The following is a 16066-nucleotide window of genomic DNA, read 5'->3' as shown; positions in this document are numbered from 1 at the left end:
AGAAAGATTTAATATTATAGCCTCCAGAGTTTCACCCAGCAAAATCATCATCATTAATGAGCCGAGGCCTTTGCAAGCGCATTTCATGACAGAGTTCAGAGACCGTAAGTAATAGTAAAGAAAAGAAAGCTCCTTCGGTTTCAGTTTCCTGGTCTTGTGTAGGCTGGAGCACAGCTTGTCAAAAATTCCACCTTCTGTAGCATTTACAATGTCAGATGGGAAGAAAACAAGAGTTTATACGCTGTAAGCATAGTAGTTTTATGTTTGTCTGAGAAACATATTGATAGATTGTATACTATTGCATTTAAATTACCCGTTACCCGTCGAAGCAACAGTTGCCAAGCAGCCATGTTCTCAGGCATCCTGTGTACACAGCTTCCCATGTCGTGTACAGGAGCTCACGAGTTCCATTTGAAGCAAAAGACGTAAATAAATGACATTGGCTACCCCTTACTAAAGTAAAAGCTTTAACATATTTTAATGGTTTGACTGTGAATCAAATTTTTCAAAACATTTCATTGAAAGCAATGGATCCAATCAGCGGCGTTTGCGGTTGTAAGTGAAAAAAAATAAATACCAAAAGGTAATCATCTTGGGATCCCATTTCCCAATTAGTTTTTTGTTGTTGTTGTTGTTGTTGTTGTTGTTGTTTTTACAAGGTCTCAAACAATTGCTTTGTTCGCCCGCCTCAAATGATCTGGATGCCATTATTAAGGACGAACCCACCAGGGGATTATCACCCTGCAGATCCTTTCAGTTCTTCAATTTCATTTGAATTGGGAAATTGCTACCTCCTGGTAGGAAATTGGAATTGGAACGTCTTCAGAAACATACTGCTTGTCACCTCGCATTAAATAGGTCACAGACACACAATACTGTCCATCCTCGAGCTGCGAACGCGTTGCTACGATCTTGGCATGTACGAAATACCGGGAAAGCGTTGTTATGTTAACGCTAACAATGGCTGGCCTGCCTTGTGAGCAAAGTAAAAGTTCACCTAGAGGCGTGTGTGGGATTTCTGCTTTGCTGTATGGTAACCAAGGCAACCCAGTGTCTCTATAGGCCTATTTGTGTAGCTTTACCACAATAATCAACATGAACTGAGTAGCAGTAGTCTTAATTAAAGGAGCTCTGTTTAACACAACTGCTCAAAACAAGTGGGAATCAATTTGTGAATGAATTTGAAGACACATAATTTCTCTCAGCTCATGTAGTGTAGCACTGAATTTCCCTACATCGGACACAAGGAAAACTTCAAAAGCTCTGCTGTGCTACAGACATTAAATTTTGAATTTGAACAAGTAATTCCAGCCGAAAGTTGTTCAGGTGAAAGTTGGACTTTTGAATAAAAGCTGACAGTCTGTATGGCAAATAAAGAATACTTAGTACAAGCAGTATTTGTTATGCAAAATGATCCAGCTCTGTGTTGTAAGGACAGACTACTAGGACTAGGATTATTGATCGATGCATTGACTTGAAAGCAGCGTTTCACCAGTGCAGTTGGTTAAGGTGGAGTTTATTTTAACCGCATAATGGCGGAGAATTTCATCAAACCATTGTTCATTAGAAGCTGTTCATTAAGAACCGATCATCACGGTAATTAAAAAGTAAGCTGTCAAATATGCAAATAACAGCGGAGTGGAATGGTGATCATCAGAGACGCGGGGAATCTAAACCAAGGAGTAATGAGACACTTAACGTCGCTTTTTACCTTCAGCAATTTTCCTTATTAACAACGGGCGACAGCAGCTGAATGGATGAGGAGCCCTAAACCACCGGTCACATTCTTCATCCGCTCTTTGTTAACAACAGAAATGTAACAAAGATCAAAAGCGGACTCCACACTGAAAGCAACATACAATGGCTTCTTTTTCCAATTAAGAGACAGTGTGAGACTCGCAGGCTGCTACCGCATAACCGAAGCTAAAATTGATTTAGTGTTTTTGTTTTTGTTTTTTTTCTTTTGGCTTAAACAGTTAGTGCCAACATTGCCACAGCGCATTATACTGTGCATGTAGCTACAGTGAAAATAGCAGGTTATGAAACACGGTGAATCACTTGGCAGAGCAACATAAATAGCACTGCATGACTGTTTGACATGACTATTTTTTTCCCTGTTGTTTTCTATAGACGTGCGAGAGAATGAATGAGTTGATTCACGGTGGCTTTAGTCATGTTCTAATTTATGTTTCGTAACGCAGGTTTTAACAAGAAGAGCTGTTTATTTTTTCGCTTATTACTTTTTTTTTTTTTTCTCTCTGACCAGTGGGAAGGGTGAGTAGAAGCCAGACAGGCGATCAGAGGAATACGTATATCCTCGTATACTGTACAAACCGTGCAGCTCGCTCACTGTACATACAGTAAGCAGCACAATGTTCAACACAGTATTTCTGAGAGAGAAAACAAAACAACAACAACACATCCTCCTGTGTTCTCATGTGTATATATGAGATACAGTACAGCAGTCGATTCTGTCTCGAAGGTCTGCCCTGATGATATGATGATATGTAGCAGAAAACTGGTGGAGCACAGAGCACCAGAGGTCCCTGAACCCCAGAGACTGCTTTGCAGGCAACCAAAGGCATATCTGCAGGCAGCTACATCACACGCTAGTATCTGTCTGGAGCTGCTGTACATCATCATGAGCTCTGTAACACTGGGTACTGAAACATCCAAACGCTGAGATTCCCAGCGGAGCGCTGCTTTCTCTTCTACAAAGCCTGAACATATTGCATTACAATAGTGGGAATATAAAACAGTGCTGTATGTGGTTTGTGCCGTGCCTCAAAGGTAAGTAGAATAAGCTGAACTCTGCCAAGTGTAGTAGAAGGTGGTCTTTGGTTGTTTGAGCTCTGAGGTTATCTTCAGCACAGTGTACCCTGAGAGCAGGGTAGAAAAAAAAAAAAAAATCAGTAAACAGTGTTAATCACCAGAACAGAATAATGTGATTTGCTCATAATGAGAAAGGGCGTAGCTCATCACACTTAGAGCTGTGATTACTGACATCTCACTGAGTAGCGATGTAGCAGAACTAATTCATACATACAAATGTATGTCTAAAAAAACCCCTGAATTCACTTCGGGCTAATTAATAATCAAACAAACCAGTGAGCAGTGAAACTTGCAGATGATGCGGCGAGTCCGTAGGTATCTATCGCCGTCAATGCGGCCACGAGCCGTGTTGCACAGTTTCTGCGTCTGCGGAGATTTCGATTTCTTTTTTTTTTTTCTTTTTTTTTTTTTTTAAACACAAAGCTGTGGAAAATTCAGAACTTCATCCATCCTAGAGGGGCGCAAACATTTGTGAGAAAGAAAGACGAGGAAAAGATTAGGAGCGGGATCCTTATCCCTGTTCAAACGGGCCCGTCTCAAACGCTTTTAACTTCTCTGTTTCCTTTAGTAATGACATTTGCAAACTTGACAAGCGAGGTCAAACGACGCGAGGCGCCTCACATCCGTGTTGATTTTATGCCGGGGTCTTGATGAGAGGCGAGCCGAATTTACCTATGGACGAGGCGTGTTGACTTTAATTAATGAACAGACCCGATCCCATTCGCATTGTGGGCACGTTTGCGTCTCGGGCAAATGACAATTAGCGTAAGCCCACTGTAAGCTTAAATTCCCTGACTGTCAATAGTGCGGATGACTGGGAGTGCAGGGGTCACAACAGCTGCACACAGACAGTAGATACAGTGCAATTACCGTGTCTGCGGCCCAGGAATATTTAGGCCCTAATAGAGAAGTGCTATGGTTGCACTTCCGCATTAAAGAAACAAAAAAAGGGGGGAATGAGGCCAGTGCATTGTTGTCACTGTTTACAATATAACCCAACAATTAGCAGTCCTACTTGCTATCCCCTGTGTCCACTGTGTTAATCGTCTTGGGCAGGTTCCAGTATTCCATTACTGAATAATTGGACAGCATAGTGGGCCATCGCTGAGCCCCTTGCTCTTGCCAAGGGAGAGGTGAAAGCCTTATTGATCCTGTGTCTGAATCTCTGATCAATCACCCCAAATCAGCCCCCAGGGAGGAGAGAGGGAAACAGGTGACAAAGGATATCTCTATGACTATATGTATTTATTAATCACAACAGTCGGAGGGGGGGTGGGGGGGTGGGGGGAGACGCGGGCAGAATCACAAGCAGCTTCAGCCCACAGCCTTTCTCACCCAACGCTCGAGCAAGAGCAGGGGAGCGTCGGGGGCCGCCGAGGCGAGCGCGTGAGGGGACGGTCGGGCGGGACGCTTGGTAAAAGCCGCCCCCCCCCCCGACTCTCCAGGTGGACATCAGTGGCACGGGAGCCTGCTGTGGCTTCCTGTAATTGAGTTAAATAAATGATTGCGTTTCCTGTGGCGGCTGCGGCGGCCTTCAGCTTTATGCCTGGCTAGAGCCACTGCCGATTTAATTAATTTTTAATTAGGAGGGAAAATTGCAGGCCTATTCCACCGGGACCTTTAAGACATCTGTGCATTAGAGATAACATTCTTAAATACTCTGAGCCTCCCAACAGTCGAGGCTTTGAGGGCAGCGAGGCTCGCGCCGTCCGGGTTCCACGGCAGGCAGGCAGATGGGGCAAAAAAGTTTCGCGTCGGTTCGGCGAGCGTCGGCGGCGAACGCCACCGAAACGAAACACTCGGCACAACCATCAGTCACGCGGATTCATGTCACGTTGTCACGTTGAGCTGTAATTGAGTGACTGATGGAACCCATCCACCTTCTGTCACACGCAAACGCACGTATATACGCGCAGGCAGTTTACCATTAATTTGCCCTCCCACGCAAAATGCCTCCCCCGCCCCGCCCCTCCCTCTCCTCTGATAAATACGTAGCGCTGTCCTATTTTGCTCCTTGCCATGTAATCCCTCACACACTTAGCCTTTGCATGCCGTGGCCGGGGCTTGATGTATGGCAGCCGTGGTGTGTAAGAATGTAGCGGGCGGATGTTCAACAGCCTGTTGGAAGATGTTTTACAGCCCTGGCGAGCAGTATGTTGTCACAATGTGTTCAATATCACAACGCATCAAAATTTACTGCAGGCTCCCAGCACTTTCTATTCATTGTACTTTATCGCTATGGCGACACACATTGATCTTGGCAAATAATACTTTTTATTATTGAACATTACCCCACGCACTCCATAATCAGATTTATTCCCCTGTCCAGCACGTCTGCGCTGAGGCGTACGAGCAGATATCACGGCGGATAATTCTGCCCTATACTTGACGTGATAATATCCGAGAAGAACGTTTTACCTGAGGAGGAGGAGATGGTATCTGTATTTGTTGTGCCTCTAAAAGAATGAAAAAAAAAAAACCTGACCTTCTTCTTGGTGATACAGACTGACATGTTCTTACGGTAATACGGGAACTGATAGCAAAAAAACAAAACCGCAACCCAAAAAAAAACAAAAAAACGACAAAAAAAAAGAAAAAAAACGTCATTTGATCTTACAGGTATTTGCGGGGCCACCTGATCCTTCGCATCTCCTCTCTCCCCCAGAGGCGGGCGAGGATGAGAGAAGCGAGATAATACAAACAACAGCGCAGTTCAGCCACCGTAAATTTTTATTAAAACTGCGAAATCAATCTGCGGTAAAGGAATTCAAAGGGATAATTGGACTGTTTTCAGAAAATCTCTCCAGCAATCCACTGCAGCGTTACATTTTGTTACATTAACAAATGTGTTTTTGGAAGGAGCATTTTTTGCTGGAAGAGCTGATGGCAGAGCATGGAAGTGCCTAATTAGGCTGCTGTCCAGGAGGCTGTAGTGTGTGTGAGAAACGCCCCGTCTCTGGCATTTAATCTAAGCCTGTCACATCCACTTTGCCTCTCCCTGAGCCCCTTGGAAGCGCTCTGAACGCATGGCTGAGAGGACACCTGAATGCATCGCAGTAATTTTCTCTTTGCCGGATTCACGCTCATGTGCGTCCCACATGACACCGGCTGATGATAGTCCGGGGCTGAACCCTGCTTTGCTCGCGGAATAACGAAGGAGGCTCCACCGCAGGCTGCAACCCGTTTCCTCGGATGTGTGCGGACGTTAAAAAAGAGGAGAAAGACGCGCTGCCGAGACAGGTAGAGAGTCAGATATAATTGGACGAAGCCAATAATGCCCGTGACCCGCTAATTATTTGTTTTACCCAGTTTTGTTTTGCCGAGTGACAGAATTGCAAACTGTCTTGTATTGATCGCGACATATCAATAAGACGCACAATAAAGAGAGCATGAAAATGAAAAGACGTCAAAAAGACGGGGGGTGTGGCTGACAAGCGGAATAAAGAAAAAAACAATGAGCAGTCTGATGAGACGACTAGAAACGCTTGAAAAATGTTCCAAATCATCCACATGTTACTCTTTTTTTTCCCCTTTTTGTTTTGTTTTGCTTTTAGCACTGAGACGAACACCAGAAAGGGGCGTCGCTGCAGTTCTGAAAGAAACAAAATCTCTCCAAAATGCGTCTTTTGGTGTACTCACTGCAACATTCGCCTCCAGAATTAGTGTTCATTCCTCTCCAAATAATCCACAAACCTGGCTGCGAGCAGTTATCAGTGGAACCAATTTCAGCTGGAGAAACAGTGCAGATGAAAAGGAGTAAATAAGACGGAGAATTTACTTTTTTTCCCTCCCTGCGAGGTTTGTGAACCAACGTGGGCAGCGGACAACAATACCACGCATCAATATTTCATTTTGTTTTCAAATTAGAGAGCCGCTTGACCCAAATCGCTAAAAAATATTCAGTGTGATATTCATTCTTAGCTCCGTTTGATGAAGAAGACCCGAAGGATGTGTCTGAAATTAAGAGCTCAAGCGAGAAAAAGTTTCTTGATTTCTTTTTTTTTCTTTTTTCCTTTTTTGCTGCTCAATTTTGTTCCTGGTGATGGCTACAGTCTACTTTTAATCCTGAGGTGTAAGTCCCCTGACAACTAAACTGAATCTTGTGTCTGTATTTATTGAACGTGCATTTATCAATCTGTCCGCCCACAAAAAGCGGTTACAAGCAGAAGCCTCGCACTGACTGATGTTCAAGATATAACTGAGGATGATGTTGCAGTTCTCCCATTTTTTTTTTAAAGCAAAATACTGGATTGATCCAAAGCTGAGAAGATGTCAAGAGCAAGGACATTTTTACCTTTTGATGAAGCTGCATAACTATTCCGATCGCTTCTTGGGATGTTTCTGGTTGTCGGAGGCAAAGTTTGCTGCGATCTTAACAACACTGGAACACAAAAAAGAAGAATGCCAATACTTGTAACGCAACCGATGCAGTCACTCAGAGTGTTTCTCAACATGCATCCTTGTCTGTACTTAGCAAAGTTCAAATAATTCGCAGTGCACATCCAACCAAGGGTGGGCCCAATGCCCATGTGTTCAAGCCCCGCCCATTTCATGGAGGAGGCATCGGGAGGAAAATGCATTAGCGATCAAGTAGCATTTACAGAACTGTATGTGCATATACGGTGGCTCAGAGTCGTACATAAGTGCCAGTTGGAAGGCACAGATGCAGCCGGTAAAACCTGTTCCAAAAGCTTTTAGAACTTTTAAACGGCAAACTCCTTGAATCCGTAAATGGGTTCAGAATTTAATTCGCACAACTCACACTACATACTTTATCAAGACTGTGAAGAGGATTTCATTGAGTATCGCACGCCAGCTGTTGGCAAATTATTCCTGAAAGGCTGCAGAACTCGACACACCAATGATTGAGCCTGGTAATGTCACAATCAGTCCTTATTAGATTTCATTATAGAACGTGTTTCAACCTGTTTCAAGCAATACACAGGAAAAAAAAAAAAAAAAAAAAAGGAGCAATGGCGTATGTGACATTTTCATGTATTCTCAACAAAGGCTTTAATCGCTGTTAACTGTTTGTCCTTTTTAGGGGGGTGGGAGATGTAGCGTAGGCTTAATCAACAATATAGTTGGGCGCCAGACAGAGTAATTTATATTGTCATCCCGTCAATTTCAAAATTGGGGGATTCAGAATTAGCCTGATTAACTCAATAGCTGTGCTACAAACGGCATAAACAAAAAGACTACACCACAAGTTTCAATTTAGTTCTATAAATGAAATTAGTTGTATTTAAAGATGTTTGTATTTCAACACACATAAAGATCAAATTTATGTTAATGATGTTAGAAGGGTGATAAATCAAACAGGTTTTTCTGTTAGTTGGGAATGATAAGCTCAATATAAGAAGCTCACAAATTACAATAAAAATAAAAATCTGTCAAACATTTACATTTCAACTTGTTCAGTTCCAAATGTGTTGCGAATGTGTGATGCAGGTGTATGAGGGAGGTGTGCAAGGAGACATTTGAAGTGAGAAGCTGAAGTGAGTTTGCAACTTAACTTTACCTTAAGGGAAGACAAAGTCCACTGTGGGGAAACCAAGTCATTCCATAAAATCCGCTCTCAACCCATCGGGATTTCACCGGTATCTTTCTCCTAATAGAAGGTATACATTGACGTCACTTCCGCGTTGGGCCACGCCCCCTTGAGTGCTTAAAAAAAAGGTGAAGTATTATGTAAATACAGCGATGTGGATTTCAAGACAACTGAACTCAACAATCATCTATACCAGGGGTCGACAACCTTCAACACTCAAAGAGCCATTTGGACCCGTTTCCCACAGAAAAGAAAACACTGGGAACCACAAAACCCCTTGGACATCTAAAATGAAGGTAACACTGCATATATCGTTTTTACCTCTATGCTAGGCCTATGTATAAAAAACTATAGCGTGTTGCATTTATGAAATGAAATAACTGCAACAGAGTAAACCAAATTTTGTTTATGCATACGAATACATTTTGAACTCTGAAAAGCAAGTTGAACTTAACACTGCATATATCGTTTTTACCTCTATGCTATGTGTAAAAAAAACTATAGTGTGTTGCATTTATGAAATGAAAGAACTGCTACATAGAAAACAAAATTGTATTTGTGCATACATAACTGGGATTTATCCATGGTTGGCTTACCTGCGGTGGAAAAGTTCGATAAATACCGGGCTGGACCGGACCTGCCGGCGGGTGTCGCACATCGGCAGTCGTGACGTATATTGTGAGCGACAAAAGTTACAAGATCACCATAAATTCAATTTTAGAATTATATATATATATTTTTTTAAACTAACGAACTAAAGTGAAATACATTTGAATTAAACACTCGATAGCAAGGAGTATGTGTGCTGCAATGCGCTGTGGGAGTTAAATGTTTCTTGATGTTATGACCATGAGTGTGAGTGGTGTGGCATTCAATGTCATTGAGCGGCTCCGGAGCCGCGGGTTGCCGACCCCTGATCCATACAAACTAGTATGTAGTTGCAAAAGTGGATTTCAGTTATGATAAATATAGCTAAATAAATTATGCAAACGCTAAGAGTTTTACTGAGAAGTAACGTCACACATCAACAACACCCACAAGCTCGACAGCCCTCCTTAAGTTACAACTTAATCAAAAAATACAGTATAAATGAATATTACCTGAAACAATATGTGAACCACAACACCAGGTTTCGGTGTCTGGATTCCAGTTGTTTCTTAGTAATGCAGCCATTTACTTCTCTTTTCTTTCAAACAAAAATATTTTTACAATGTAGACGCTATTAAAGCCTGCGATTCAAACTAATGCTGTTAATCTCCATGCTCAGCTGTCACTTTTTGCTACTCAGTGGCCGTAATCACGGAGATTTTCTGTGATGTCACGTGCATACCCTCTTTACAGTTTGGTGTATCTATATGATAGTTTTTTGTTTTCTTTGAAATAATTAATTATTCAATTAATTTGCTTTTAAATGTATAATTTCCAAAAACTATATTTACGCTTAGTTATCTTTTTTTTTCTTACTCTCACTTCACTGTGTCCAGTTTATGTCCTCCCTCCTCCCTTCATTTGCTGTTTAAGTGGTTGGTCTGCTACAAACAAACTGAACTGAAAGGCGTACAGATGACTCGTGCGACGACATTACTGCTACTCTGCTGTCCATCAACGCCCAAAGACCGCTCAAGCGATTTGATTGTCACGACAGATCTTTACCAGGGCATAACCAGTTCCAAACTGTGGGCGTGGAAGTTGGTCCGAAACTGAAAAATATTTCAACCAAATGCTGCATTCGGTGTTGGAACTGAGGATTTCAAGGCCCTAAAGATACTGTATTCTGTGTCTGTTTCACCGAAAGCAATAGAAATAATGTCATTATCGTCCTCATCATAAGCAGCATGACTAATATAAGCAACAGTTGGTTTTAATTTCCCAACCGTAGTGATATTCATCTCGCAGCGTTGCCTATGTTGCAGTCAAAAACATCAGTGCCAGTTGACAAAATGTAAAACAAAGCCTTTCCAGTAAATAACACAGACTGCGCTCTTGCTTTTGTTGCTGCTTTGTGTAGCCTTAAACATTTTTCTATTTAGTCCATTTTCAATTTTTCACGTCCTTTGTAGTGGCACGAGTGCCTTTGGGTGCCTCTGTACCAACGAGCCAAAACTCCAATCACGCATTATTTGCATGCAAGTGAAGTTTACACGTCCCTGGTAGGAGCAGTTAAAATCTGTGTTTACCCATTCCCGCCTCATCATGTGCACTAACTCTGTTGGCTCTCCTGTGAGGCTGCCGCAGACATAAAGCAAAAACACTCTGCAGTGTCAGCGCAGGTTTCCACGTTTCCCAGAGGGCTCCCACAGGTGCCCCCTCGCGCTTCCTCCACGGTCACCGACCACATTAACGCTTGCAGGTGCAACCTATAGCGGGGCCCCGTTAAGCTCGTCAGCCAGCTGCCTCCACGCTGAACGCCGTCTCAGTGGTGCTGGGTTTTAATAGATGATAATCACAGCAGGACGTAGGAGGGCAGGCCAACACGGCTTTAATAGCTTCAGATGGATGTGTCTGTCTGCGGAGCGGCACATGGAAAAGAAGACAGCGACATCAGCACCTACTCACGCTGACTCTGGGCTGACCTTCTCCACAGAGACGGGGAAATGCCATCTCAATTAGACCAATCACATGCTCTGTTTCTGTCAGGGCCGGCCAAAGGGACGCTCTGAGGAGTTTTGACAGCTGGATGCTAAGAGCTGAAATTGCTCCATTAGAAACATTTTGATTTGGAATCTAAATAAACCCAGAGCTGATTCACGCCGGTTAAAAAACACAGACTGAACAAGTGGCTCGCTGCAGTATGCTCCCGTTCATACATTTTGCAGACGGTCACATTTGCGCGCGTTTGAGGAAAGTTGGAACGACGCGATTACAAATAAGCAGACGGCTAACGTTAAAATACAAAAGGAGGATGTGACACCAACCTGCTAAGTGAACCTCAAGAAAGATTTTTTATTCTAAATCCTGCGGGCGCCTTGTCACGGCATTTCTAATTTTAGCTTTAATCAGCGAGCTGATATATATCTGCATTGTTAAATCAGGAACTCATATACCTGTTAAGCCGGATCGTTAATCAACTGGTAATCATTCCAATATTCATTTTCTCCCTGGCGTGAAAAGCCTCCCAGATACTTGGATATGTACACATGAGCACACACGCGCGCGCACCCGTCTCTCTCCGGGAAAGGCGCGCACAAACAGACACACACTCGTTGAAATCAGAGCTTTGCGCCCTCGCATGCCTATTAAACAACTGAAAATGGTGACCTTGGTTTCGCACGGAATATGAAATAAGCCGGGCCATTATTTCGTTAATGCAGAGTACGCGAAGCCCTTCAAGCACTTTAGTTTCCGCCTTAACATTTAACCGTTCTTTATTGCTTGCTGACTCGGCTCAAGACAGCAAGGTCAATTACCAAGGGTTCCCGCTCCGAAGGTGCTTTACCTAGCTCATCGTTTTAGCATAAAGTCTTCAAAAGTAACCGTAATTACCCTGGTTAAAAGCCACGCGGCAGGATTAAAAGACACTTCTTTTTGTTTTGACGCCCCGCTACACTTCTTGTGATTTTAAGCCGGTGCTGGAGAAACGAAACCAGGAAGTAGAGAGCTACGAAAAACAGAGAAAAAGATCTCCCCCTGCTAAAATATTGAACATGCCTCCTTTTGAACGGAGGGGTCGCCGCTTGAAAAATGTCACAGGCTGCGTTATTTAAGGCTTTGGGAGGAGAGCGGCAGCCTCCCTCTGGAGAAGAATGTGTGAGGTGCGACTGCATCGCGCGCCGCAGTTTAGCCACAGGCAGAGCAGAGGATTGTAAACAGCCATGAACAGAAGTCTTAATGACACAACGGGTGACACAACGCCGCTAACCCACCCTCAGCCTCCCCTCCCCTCTTTCTCACCTACACATAAACAAAAAAAAAGAATCTTATAAATGCGCGCATGTGTACACAAAAATCAACCCAAGTACACACCTCATAAATTTCTAACCTTGCACAATCTAAAGTAATCACACGGGCCACGCATGAAGAGCTTCACCCCCCCCCACCACGACTGACAGAAGCTTAATCAAGGGTCACACCTGAGAGCTGAAAAAAATGCACCGCTGTAATTGTTACATGCCTAATTTAGTAGTACATTGCGTAAGCTTTGGGCTGTTGTGTGCCATTGATTTATGGTATCGCAACCCTATTGACTTTCATAAGAGCTAGCCCTCTCAAACGCTTGCTGCACTGGATACGCCTGTTACATCATATACGATAAATGAAATGCACCACACGATGGGAGCGGTTGCTACTCATTGCCCGAGATAAAAATGTTGCGCCTCACGGGAAGCTGCGTTCCCAGAGACCCTCGCTCCACAGCGAGCCGCGATGCAACGCTTCAGAAAACGGAGGATATTGGAGGAAATCTTTCACCCATTGTCCTCCGGCGGTGACGTCCGGCTTCCTCTGCCGCCTGCCGAAGGCGCCCGAGACATGACGGGCTCCTCTCCCCCTGTTTGCCAACAGCGCCCGAAGTTCTGCTTCTCGGGACTCGAAAAGAAATCACTCTTAAGCTGCCGTTAACAAAAATGTCACTTCTGAAAGAGGGAGGGTTTAATATGCATTTCTGCTCGCGTTTAAATTTGCACAGTTCACAGCTTGCTACAACTTAATGGACTTTTAAGTAAGGAGACGGCTTCCGCGAGGGAGTGGCGTACAATCCATGAATTCTTATGTTTATCCTAAGATTCTGAAGCTCTGATAGATGCTGTCCATTATTTTATTTTTTTCCCCCCTTTTTTATTCGTAAGCGAACACGCAGCTAATGACACAGGTAAAAGATGAAGGCGAGCATAAATGATGTGGAATATTGACATAAGATGAAAGTTCCGGGATAAAAATGCCACGGTATTGATTTTGCTGTGTAAGTTTCCGATTGAACTTAATGGTTCCTACCTTGACACTGAGAGGGTGGGGACCTAGACAGGGGACGGGAGGCTGCTCGGCCTAAGGTCCGTCTGTTGGAGGCATTATCGAATCCGGCATGTCAAACACAAATAGCTGCTTTGACAGTGCTAAACATAACCCTGTCATGTTCTGCATCCTATTGACAAACATCCCCGGGGTCGTGTCGGGTCGGTCGGCCCCGGCTTCCCCCTCGCCGCCGCCGCGGGGAGCGTGTTTGAGCGGGGCACGGTGTCAGCTCAGCCTCTCAGAAATCGCAGGGCGCCACCCCGGCCTCGCCGAGGCGCGGAAGCGCTTCCCTGCGCTGCCACGTCGCGCGTCTGTACGTCAAACAAATCTTCTTTTCAAGATTCTTAACATGAATTGTAAATACGCGGAAACGGCGGATCTGAGGAATGAGGGCCTCATCCCCGGTAATTTGCCTCGGGGTCCGTGCGGCTTCGCTCATTGTCAGTCATTTAGTTTAATGCTCCTCGGAAGACAGAGGAGGACCTCCGTCGCCGCCACGAGCCGCGCAGCCTCCCGCCTCGCACACTCTGCAGAGGAAGACGAAAACAACAAACATGCACTCTAAAAAGGCTCCTCCGAATATAATTACTATTCTCCGGGTAATTCCCCTACCTCCTTTATCCCCCCCACCCCCCTCCCTCGCCTTTGCTTTCTTTAGATGTGCTCATTTGAATAGGAAGCAAAAATCATGTTCCTTTAATATACGACGTGTTTTCTTCCGTGGACGTTATTATGGAGCCCTTACAGAATTGTGGGAAGAATAAAAAACGTCATTGAACATAACGCCCCAGTATACCGTGGGGCTGCAGACACTGGGCTATGCTAATGAAATGCTCCGTGCAGCCTCATTATGAGTCGTGGGGAGAGGTCGTTTTTCTTGGCAATTTTCCCAATGAAGTATTGCTTGAGGTGTGGGGAACTGGGTTGAGGTTCACGGGTGTGACGAGTGCAAAAGGAGGGGGGAAAAAAAAAGAAGTAAATGAAGAGGGAACTACCATTGGCTCATTTGGCTTATAGATATACATTAAAAGCCCCAGCGTCGGTTTGCTTCCGGGGTTCGTGCGCGTTCACTTTTTTTTTTTTTTTTGTCGGTTTACCAGTTGCTGACACGTGAAGAGCAAATTAGTTAAGATTAAAAATCTGTGGGCATTTTATGGACATAATTATGGCTCGAGTTTCGCTGCCACTCCAGGGACCTTGTGTGGTTTTTGAACATAATTCCCATCCAGCTCAGAAGTTGTTGTTTTTTTTTGTTTTTTCTTTTCCCTTTTCTCATTTCTGTAATGTGATCCACATGGCCCCGCAAATTAGACGAGTGAGAGTATCATCTATAATTTTATGCACAAGCCATCCATATTTTTATGTAATAAGCTCAGGGTCCAGCTGAAAAAAAAAAAAAACTAAACAGAGCCTGCCAATTAAGACACCCAATCTTCTCCCTCTCCCTCTCCCTTTTTTTTTTTTTTTTTTTGGCTTTCTACAACCTCTCCTTCTCCTCCTGATTATTTCTGATGCTGCAATCTCCCGGTCCTTCCCCCGGTTCCCTGTCAGCATCTCAACCTCATAATTAGCCGGCATTAATTAGATGCACTGGCATAATTGTTAATCATTGGTTACGCTGGAAACATCTAGGAGAATGAACGGAATGCCAAGCAAGGCATGGGGAAAACAACGGCTCTGTGGCAGAGGGACAAAGAAAGAGATACACAGAGAAAGAGGATTGTGTGTACACGTGTAAGTCTCAGAGAAAATGCAATACGATCTGACTAATTCCCCAAGACCCCGGTTCTGCTGCTCTGCCCGTGGAGACGGCGCAGGAGTGAGCTCAGGCTGGCAGGTAATTTATTAATGACTCCGAGTTCTCTCTTATCACCTGATATGATTACCGCATGCGCCCCCGGAGGACGTTTTTGTGGAGTTAAAACAAAGCCGGGAACGGTGCCGGGGGTTTGGATCGCGGAGTTTCGGATATGCAAACACGCCCGACGGCCACCGCGACTGAAACTGCGCGGAGGGTGGGGTGTGGGGGGAAAGTCGTGGTGATAGTTTGCTTAAGGAGTCCTGCAGACGCTGGCTGCACGGCTGCCTGTCTATCTCCGATTACTGTCTAATCGAATTCAGCCTCATGTCTGGCTGCTCCCGCGGGTCTGCTCTGGCAGTCGACTCCTGTGATAAAACATAAAAACAAGACACCGCCATTTCATTGAGGAACGAGTCAAAGGGGACATCAAAGACCTGCGCACCACAACCCGCCCCCCCCCCCCCCCCCCCCCCCCCCCCTCTCTTTAGCTATCACTCTCGCTAACTATCTTTCCTTGCTTCTGTTTGTTCACTTGTATTTGTGATTTCTCCCTATCTCTCGGCGCGCTGATGGCCGCAGTCGGGCTGGAATTGGTGGATCGAGCGGCGGCTGCTTCATCGGGAGTCAGGCGGCGTCGCGCGGAGGTTACATGGCTCATTCTTTATTCTCCATGTCAACTGCCCGTAAATGTTTATGGCTTTGTGGTAAGACCTCGGCTATTCAAATTATCTTGTCACAATGCATCCCTGAGCAGGGATAAAGCCTTCCTTTATGGGAAACTGTAAACAGTCGCTGTGTGCTTCATGGGGAACAATACCCATTTATAAGAGTCCAGCGGAGGCCATGTCTAAAGGGGACAGTAAACTTTTCTCTCTGATCTTTTTTTTTTTTTTTTTTTCCCGTAGCCCTACCTTTTCTCTCGCCTCTCTTCTCGT

The 16066-nt window shown here is 44.5% G+C and overlaps 1 long non-coding RNA gene across 1 annotated transcript; it reads right to left on the bottom strand.

Moving 5' to 3' along the window:
• Window positions 1-4900: 4900 nt before the first annotated feature.
• On the bottom strand, window positions 4901-8496 carry LOC125008403. The gene is made up of 4 exons (XR_007112887.1): window positions 8354-8496; window positions 7127-7213; window positions 6472-6561; window positions 4901-6060 (listed from the first exon to the last, which is right to left on the bottom strand). It is a non-coding gene; the product is annotated as an uncharacterized LOC125008403 (long non-coding RNA).
• Between the last annotated feature and the right edge of the window lie 7570 nt (window positions 8497-16066).

This window comes from Mugil cephalus, chromosome 5 (genome assembly GCF_022458985.1).
Source record: "Mugil cephalus isolate CIBA_MC_2020 chromosome 5, CIBA_Mcephalus_1.1, whole genome shotgun sequence".
Lineage (NCBI taxonomy): Eukaryota > Metazoa > Chordata > Actinopteri > Mugiliformes > Mugilidae > Mugil > Mugil cephalus.
The sequence above is the reverse complement of the archived record's forward strand: the minus strand, read 5'-3'. Positions and strand labels throughout refer to the sequence as shown.